Here is a 9,704-nt window from a genome sequence, read left to right as displayed (position 1 = left end):
CTTCATCATCAACATCATGTCCTTCATCACCAAACCAGTGATCCTCATCAACACCATGTCCCTCATCACCAAACCAGTGATCCTCACCAACACCATGTCCCTCATCACCAAACCAGTGATCCTCACCAACACCATGTCCCTCATCATCAAACCAGTGATCCTCACCATGTCCCTCATCATCAAACCAGCGATCTGCACCAGCGCCCTGTCCCTGATCCTCACCAACACCCTAATCAAACCAGTGACCAGGATTTTCCAGGTCACAGACCACGTGACCAACAGAATGCTGACGCGTGCAGCACGTGCTCCAGTTCCAGTGACTCTGAGGACTGGGGTCACCACTGGGATCAACTGTGTCAGCGGTCCGCGCCCTTCACCAACCTCAGTAACACGGGCATTGGGAGAAGCGAAGGTCAAGGTCAGACCACGCCTCCTCCTCATAACCGCACCAAGAAAAGCAAACAGTGTGTATTATCGTAGCGATGTGTGTGTGTGTGTGTGTGTGTGTGTGTGTGTGTGTGTGTGTGTGTGTGTGTGTGCACACGCGCGTGTGCATTCTCATCCTTTCGTTGCCTTTTCCCTGACTGCATTGAGTGATCGCCACATCACCACTTTATTGGTAATGAATGAACATCCACATGGTCTGTTCTCTGACTGCATTTTGTGACCGTCAACAACGCTACATTTTCTGTTCTCTTACTGTGAGCCTCATCAACGGTCCATTAGTCTGTTCTGTGACTGGATTGAGTGACCCTCACCAACGGTACATTGTCTGTTTTGTGACTGCATTGAGTGAGCATCACCAACGGTACATTGTCTGTTCTCTGGCCGCATTAAGTGAACATAAACAATGTTACATTCTCTGTTCTCTGGCCGCATTAAGTGAACATAACCAATGTTACATTCTCTGTTCTCTGGCCGCATTAAGTGAACATAAACAATGTTACATTCCCTGTTCTCTGGCCGCATTAAGTGAACATAAACAATGTTACATTCTCTGTTCTCTGGCCGCATTAAGTGAGCATAAACAATGTTACATTCTCTGTTCTCTGGCCGCATTAAGTGAACATAAACAATGTTACATTCTCTGTTCTCTGGCCGCATTAAGTGAACATAAACAATGTTACATTCTCTGTTCTCTGGCGGCATTAAGTGAACATAAACAATGTTACATTCTCTGTTCTCTGGCCGCATTAAGTGAACATAAACAATGTTACATTCTCTGTTCTCTGGCCGCATTAAGTGAACATAAACAATGTTACATTCCCTGTTCTCTGGCCGCATTAAGTGAACATAAACAATGTTACATTCTCTGTTCTCTGGCCGCATTAAGTGAGCATAAACAATGTTACATTCTCTGTTCTCTGGCCGCATTAAGTGAACATAAACAATGTTACATTCTCTGTTCTCTGGCCGCATTAAGTGAACATAACCAATGTTACATTCCCTGTTCTCTGGCCGCATTAAGTGAACATAAACAATGTTACATTCTCTGTTCTCTGGCCGCATTAAGTGAACATAAACAATGTTACATTCCCTGTTCTCTGGCCGCATTAAGTGAACATAAACAATGTTACATTCCCTGTTCTCTGGCCGCATTAAGTGAACATAAACAATGTTACATTCTCTGTTCTCTGGCCGCATTAAGTGAGCATAAACAATGTTACATTCTCTGTTCTCTGGCCGCATTAAGTGAACATAAACAATGTTACATTCCCTGTTCTCTGGCCGCATTAAGTGAACATAAACAATGTTACATTCTCTGTTCTCTGGCCGCATGAAGTGAACATAAACAATGTTACATTCTCTGTTCTCTGGCCGCATTAAGTGAACATAAACAATGTTACATTCCCTGTTCTCTGGCCGCATGAAGTGAACATAAACAATGTTACATTCTCTGTTCTCTGGCAGCATTAAGTGAACATAAACAATGTTACATTCCCTGTTCTCTGGCCGCATTAAGTGAGCATAAACAATGTTACATTCTCTGTTCTCTGGCCGCATGAAGTGAGCATAAACAATGTTACATTCTCTGTTCTCTGACCGCATTAAGTGAGCATAAACAATGTTACATTCTCTGTTCTCTGACCGCATTAAGTGAACATAAACAATGTTACATTCTCTGTTCTCTGGCTGCATTAAGTGAACATAAACAATGTTACATTCTCTGTTCTCTGGCCGCATTAAGTGAGCATAAACAATGTTACATTCTCTGTTCTCTGACCGCATTAAGTGAACATAAACAATGTTACATTCTCTGTTCTCTGACTGCATTAAGTGAGTCTCACAAACGGTACATTGTCTGTTCTGTGACTGGAATGGCTTCTTTAATCCCAAACAAGCCATACACAACACACTGATGATACAGAACAAACACATGTAATATATATATATATATATATATATATATATATATATATATATATATATATATATATATATTAAAGACTGGCAACTCTCTCCATACACAAGGCACACAACTTCAAGTCAAATTAGCTTTAATGAAAATTTGTTTATCATTTGATCTTCTGACCTTATTATTTATTCATTTCAAGTTGAAAAACCACCGAGGCAACCATGTGTTTGCTCTGTACCGTCAATGTGTACTGTGTGGCTTGTTCAGGATTAAAGAGGCTATGCCAGTCTTGAATAAGAGCTCATTTGTGTTTGCACATTTCTTCTGTCTTTGCTGCTGTGTGCACATGTCAAAATTTTAGGACAAGCCTGGCGCTTCCTTTTTGAGGAAGTGTCTGGGTTTGTTCCAATGTACCTTTTATTTACATGTGTGCGAGCAGAATCGGTAGTGTAAGCAGCACTGACTTGAGGTTGTGTACCTTGCGTATGGAGAGTACCGCTCTGTACTATTTGTTATGCATTGAGTGACTTTCACCAACGGTACATTTTCTGTTCTCTGACTGCAACGAGTGATACCGCATTCTCAGCAATTTGCCTGTTTTGAATGACCACTCGATATTACCACTACATTCTCTGCTAAGAATGATGCTCCCTCATCCCTACGCTATCAATGAGCTGACTGTTGAAGGATCCATCTTCGCCCTACTTTCTCAATTCTCTTACTATGTTAAATGACCCCTCTTCGCCCTGCATGCTTTGCTCTCTGATAGGATTGACATGCCTCTCTCCACCCAGTGATCCATACCAACACCATGTCCCTCATCATCAAACCAGTGATCCTCATCTACACCATGTCCCTCATCATCAAACCAGTGATCGTCACCAACAAAATGTCCCTCATCATCAAACCAGTGATCGTCATCATCAAACCAGTGATCTTTACCATGTCTCTCATCATCAAACCAGTGATCCTAACCATGTCCCTCATCATCAAACCAGTGATCCTACCAGCACCATGTCCCTCATCATCAAACCAGTGATCGTCACCAACAACATGTCCTCATTATCAAACCAGTGATCCTCATCATCAAACCAGTGATCCTAACCATGTCCCTCATCATCAAACCAGTGATCCTACCAGCACCATGTCCCTCATCACCAAACCAGTGATCCTTGCCATGTCCCTCATCATCAAACCATTGATCCTCACCAACACCATGTCCCTCATCATCATCAAACCAGTGATCCTTGCCATGTCCCTCATCATCAAACCATTGATCCTCACCAACACCATGTCCCTCATCACCATCAAACCAGTGATCCTTGCCATGTCCCTCATCATCAAACCATTGATCCTCACCAACACCATGTCCCTCATCACCATCAAACCAGTGATCCTTGCCATGTCCCTCATCATCAAACCAGTGATCCTCACCAACACCATGTCCCTCATCACCATCAAACCAGTGATCCTTAACGACAGAGTGACTCACATCATAAAAATGAGTTGCCCCTTTTTTCGTTTCTTACTTCCTGCCGAAGACAAGAGAGGTCGGTTCAAACATGCTCGGGTTTTACAGTTGGTGATGTTAGTAGTGTGCTCCTCGGGTCACTGTGACCGGAGTTACAGAGGAGAAGGCGTCGTGGAAGAATGAGTCCGACCCGCCGTTTATGACTTTGTCAAAAGCTGAACTGGACATTTTGGGAGTGATTATTGTGTTATGTGACACCCGAAAAAGGAATACAAATAGATGTTTTAACTGATTGTTTACTCCCCAGGTCATCAACTATACCACTTAGCAAATGAATAAGACATTTCCAGGTCGATGCAAAACCACCCAAAAGGGACATACTTCTGCTATCTGCTATACGTCCCACAGAGTCTAGGTGTGGGTTGAACGCGTACCAAGTGAGCTTGAGCTGAACTTGAGCGCAGACATGTGCTTCCAACAGTATATAGTTACCGAGGTTGATTATCAGTTTATAGCACGGACACATGTTTCCAACAATAATATTAGGTTCCCGTTGTTGGTTATCAGTTAATAGCATAGACACATGCTTCCAACAGTATCTATTTGGTGTGGTTGGCTAACAGTTTATAGCACAGACAAGCTTCCAGCAGTATTTAATTGTTTATAACAATTGTGAGGTGGCTGTCCTTTTTCATCCCGCTCTCCACAGCTCCAGCCCCCTTTTACTGATTCGGATGTGTGTGTGTGTGTGTGTGTGTGTGTGTGTGTGTGTGTGTGTGTGTGTGTGTGTGTGTGTGTGTGTGTGTGTCCGTGATAAACTGTAACAAATCCATGCCAATACCAATTTTTTATCAAACAGTGGGGAAAAACCCTTCACAGTCATACCAATAATATGTTGTAAATCTTCAGAATTAAGCCGTATTTCCGGATCATCAGCGATTTATTTCGTTGAAGCTCGATCCTAATCCAAATATCCATAAACTCGCTTCCCAGTTTCTAGAACGTAGGCTATGTTTGGTTAGAAGACGGCATGACATCGTTTTTCGTGTTCACAATTAAAAGAAAAGAAATACGAATTCTGGGCAGAATACATACAGTGACACGAACTACACCATCAACATGTTTACTGCATATGAATATTCTAAAGTGGATACCGAATTTACTGGAATAAACATAAAAGAAAAATAGAATCGATCGGCTCTTTAACTCACTCAGTACGGCCAGTCCTCTCTTCTTCTCTACACAGACCCCTCGGATGTCCAGTGGGTGTCTGAATGACCCAACCTTTAGCTTCCGTCGTCAGAATTGTGGTATTTTTTGTCAACATTCACGTCTTCAGTATAAGAGCCTTCCGCTTGCAATATTTTGATGATGGTAATTGGGGTGAAACGCTGTTAACGTCGTCTCTTTCGCCGTTCGTATGGAAAGAGTTAAATTTCGGTTAGCCTGTTGTAGACCGGTTTGTACAGATCTAGAAAAAAACAGCTACATGTTGCGGTGTGCCTGTGGTGATGACACCATCTCCTTTACCACCGATTTAAAAGAATTTCTTAATATATATATATATGTAAATTATATGAAAAGAAATCATTATTTAAATGATGTTATTACCTTGAAGACAAAAATACATTTATCACGCTAAAAACATAGCTTCAAATATTAAATTAGGTGGATTGATGTAAGATGCGCCATAGCGCTGTGGATACGACAACTTCCTTCCGAACAGGACATTGTTGATATTTAATACAGATTCCATTTTAACTTATTTTTAACAATATTCTCGTCATTCCTTTACTGAATAAATCGCATGTCACAAGTGAGTCTTGAAGGCCATGCCTCTCTTGTTTTCTGTTTTTATTAAATCAGTAGGAACCAAATGCGAACCGTGATGAAGGTTTTGCTTCTTTTTTCTCTTTTTTTTTCCTTTTTTTTCTTTTTCTTTTCTTTTCTTTTCTTTCTTTCTTTCTTTCTTTTTTTTCCGTTTTATCAGCGTCAGTCCAGAGGTATGGACCTCTGGCTGCTCACGCAGGGTCCTCCATTCAAAGCAACACTCCGATTTGTCTGCTGCAGTTTCACATAAAGCTATCGTGTTCAGGTCGTCAGGAGGCCACCAACCAGAGCCGATCCAGCGCTGCTGCTGAGTCACTTCAGTGGTGTTCGGTACTTCCTGTTGAGCAGTCTGCGATGGAAGTGAACGTGGTTTTGTCAACTTTAATTATCGTTTTCACATCGTTGTGTCATGATTATGTAACGATTCCAGTTATTATGCAAGTACTTTGTGATGTTCTGCACGAGTTCTGTCAAATTTAAACGATGATTTGAATAGTTATCAGGGTACTTTGTAATACGATGTTCTACACAAGTTCTGTCTGTATTTTTCGATGATTTGAATTGTTATCTGAATTATAAGTACTTTGTGGTTCCGTCAGCATTTGTAATGATTGTTATGTTATGTAAGTATTTGTGAAGTTCTACAAAAGTTATGTCGCATTTTGCAATGGTTTGATTAGTTATATATGTACTCTGTGATGTTCACAAGTTCTCTTAACATTCGGTGTTGATTTGAATACAATATTATGATGATTTCTTGTTTTGCATATCGTTATTTCAGGGGCCTGAGATGCTATAAACACATTTACGTCAGCATTTTGTGGTGATTTTAACAATTCTGTGATGATTTAAACACACTTTTGGTAGCATAATGTGATCATTTTAACACAGTTTCGCCAGCAGTTATGTGATAACTTAAAGAGTTACGTCAGTATTATGCAATGATTTAAAATTATGTCAGCATTTTATGATGATTTGAACATTACTGAGTCAGCTTTACATGATGAATTGACAGAGGTTCGTCATCATCATGTGGCGATTTGTACACTATGACGTCAGTATTATGTGATTATTTCAACACAGTTACGTCATTACTATGTGATGGTTTGGTTACAGACTCATGAGCATTCCGTAATGTCTCGAACACAGTTACGTCAGCATGTTGTGATGATCTGAATTCAGTCGCATGTGAATTATGTGATTACAGTTACGCCATCACTAATGCGATACGTTTAAAACGTGGAGTGCTGAGTCATGTAGAAGTGAATGAGTGAGTGTGCGAGCGATTGAGCGAATCATTGAGTGAAAAGAGTTTGTGTGTGGATTTTGTTTGGTGCTCGGCAAAGTGATACTGCCTTCATGACATCACTGATGTGTTACCTTTGACTGATTAGTTGTTTTTCATTGTCTATTGCCTGTCTTTGTTCTGTATCGACTACTTTGTTTTTCTTTCAGTCGTATTGTGTCTAATGCCCTTCGCTGTCTTTTATTTTTGTTCAAATCCATCTGGCCAAACCGTTCTGGTCTTCAGACTGATTTTCGCCATACCAGATAACTATAATTCATTACGAGAAAAAAAAAAGAAAAAAAAAAAGAGGGCGGGGTGGAGGGGGTGGGGGTGGGGGCAGGACTGACCACCCCATATGAATGGACCTTTCTTAATTATAATGTAGAAAATCTGCTTAGTAAGTTACATGATGTATCCTTTATGAAATATATTAGCTCGTTTGATTTTATCTGTTTAACAGAAACATTTACTGACTCTAAATTAATTGATTTCAGCGGCATTTTCACAGAACATGTAAAATTTGTTGCACCTGCAACTAAGTCCTCCCATGACGGGAGAAATTCTGGAGGAGTTTTATTGTTGGTCAGGAAATGTATTGAACAACATGTAAAAGATGTTAATATAGGCTGCAATAATACAGTAGCTGTCGAAATAGATAAAAGTGTGTTTAGTGTTGATAAAAAAATGTTGTGTTAATTGCTAGCTATATTGCTCCAGAAAGTTCGCCACTATATGAGCACAACACGGCATTCAATTCCTAGAAGAAAGCTTGATACAACAAGTACACACAGATAATGTTTACACTGTATTGTGTGGTGACCTAAATGCAAGGACAGGATGTGAACAGCCAAAAGATGATAACTTAGCGAACTTGGTGCCAGGTTTTGATTTTGAAGAGATGGAAGAAGAAAGAGCTACACGTAACTCCAAAGATTCGGTCATAAACAAGTTTGGTAGATCCCTGCTCGATCTTGCCCTTATGCTAGACTTGTATATTGTGAATGGATCGTGCAGCACAGTGACAGAGAAGGCGAATTACTTTTGTGTCACCACACGGCAGCAGCGTTATTGATTATTTTCTAATATCTGAAGATTTACGAGCAGGGTGTGACCTACGCATTGATAATTGTTTATATTCATGGGACCTGTCAGTAGTACTAAATTGGAAAAATAGTCACGGCAATGAAAAGAGTCAAGAACCAAAGAATGATTGCTCTGATGAAAACAGGGTTATTTGGAATGAGGAAAAGTTGCAGATATATAAAGGAGATAGACGGCATTGAATTTAAAGATAGTCTGAGTGAAGCACACGGTATGTTACATTCAGATGTTGACAGCGGGGTTAAATTATTTACAAACCCTCTGTGTGGAACAGCTGCTTGTATGGTTAGAAAGGTTGGGAAAACTAAGAAACAGTTTAATGACTGGTTTGATATGGAATGCAGGCAGCAGAAGAAACGGATCAGAAGACTCCTCAAGAGATTCCAAAGATGTAAGACAGAAACCGTTAAGAATCAGCGGAAAGAAGACTATGTTAAGGAGAGGAAGGATTATGTTAAGCAACGAAGAGGAAAGAAACGAGCGTATGAAGAAGAAAAATTATAAAAATTAAGAAATTGCGTCCATGACCCTAAGTTGTTCTGATCTATAATAAAATCAGTTAAAGCCGGAAAGCAGTGATTTATAATGACATTAGCTCCGAACAGTGGCATAACCACTTTTTAACGTCTTTAATACAGCTGATAATAGTTCTGACCAGGAAGAAGTAATGACGGAAGAAATGGTAAATGTGGAGGAAGAACCTTTACTCAATGACCCAATTTCAGAGCAGGAAATCATTACGAGTATAAAAAAAAACAACAACCTGAAATGGGCAAAAGTGCCGGCCCAGATTATGTTATCAGCGAAATGCTAAAAATTGCAAACAATAATGTTATGCAATTCCTATTTACCCTATTCAACAAATTATTTGAAAATGGAACATTTCCGTTGGACTGGGCAAAATCCATTACTGTGCCTATATATGAAAAGGGTGACACAAACAACCCGGACAACTACAGGGGACTAGCCTTGGCGAGTGCAATTAGTAAAGTGTATACACACATTTTAAATTGCAGATTAAGAAAATGGGCAGATATAGAAGAAAAAAATATAGAGGAACAGGCGGGCTTTAGAACAGGTTATAGCACTGTTGACCATAATAATATATTCACTTTATACGCTCTAGTCCAAAATCATCTTTTACGCAAGACTAAGCTATACGTATCATTCGTAGACTTCAAAAAAGCATTTGATTATGTGAACAGAAACATTCTGTGGAGTACACTAAGAAAAAACGGCGTACATGGAAAGTTTTACATGGCCGTTAAAAGCATCTACGATTCTGTACTTGTATGTGTTCGTGACAAAGGTATTTGTTCAGACTTTTTTCAATGTCCACGAGGGGTTAAACAAGGCTGTATGCTAAGCCCACAGCTGTTTTCTTTTTTCAATCAAATCAAAAACACTTTATTAATCCACATGGAAATTAAGTTGTGCAATCACAGGCTCGTTGTAAGCACTAGCAAAAATGGAGACTGGATTTCATCAATGAATTGACAGTAGAGTTATCAAAGAAGGGTAGACATGGAATTCAAATGATACCTGGCGCAACAGAATTGTTCCTAAAGCTATTTGCTGACGATGTTGTTCTCTTGTCTGACACACCCATTGGGTTACAAACCCAATTAAATGCCCTTAAGCAAGAAACAGACAGACTA

Source organism: Babylonia areolata, chromosome 20, assembly GCF_041734735.1.
Source record: "Babylonia areolata isolate BAREFJ2019XMU chromosome 20, ASM4173473v1, whole genome shotgun sequence".
Classification (NCBI taxonomy): Eukaryota; Metazoa; Mollusca; class Gastropoda; order Neogastropoda; family Buccinidae; genus Babylonia; species Babylonia areolata.
The sequence above is the reverse complement of the archived record's forward strand: the minus strand, read 5'-3'. Positions refer to the sequence as shown.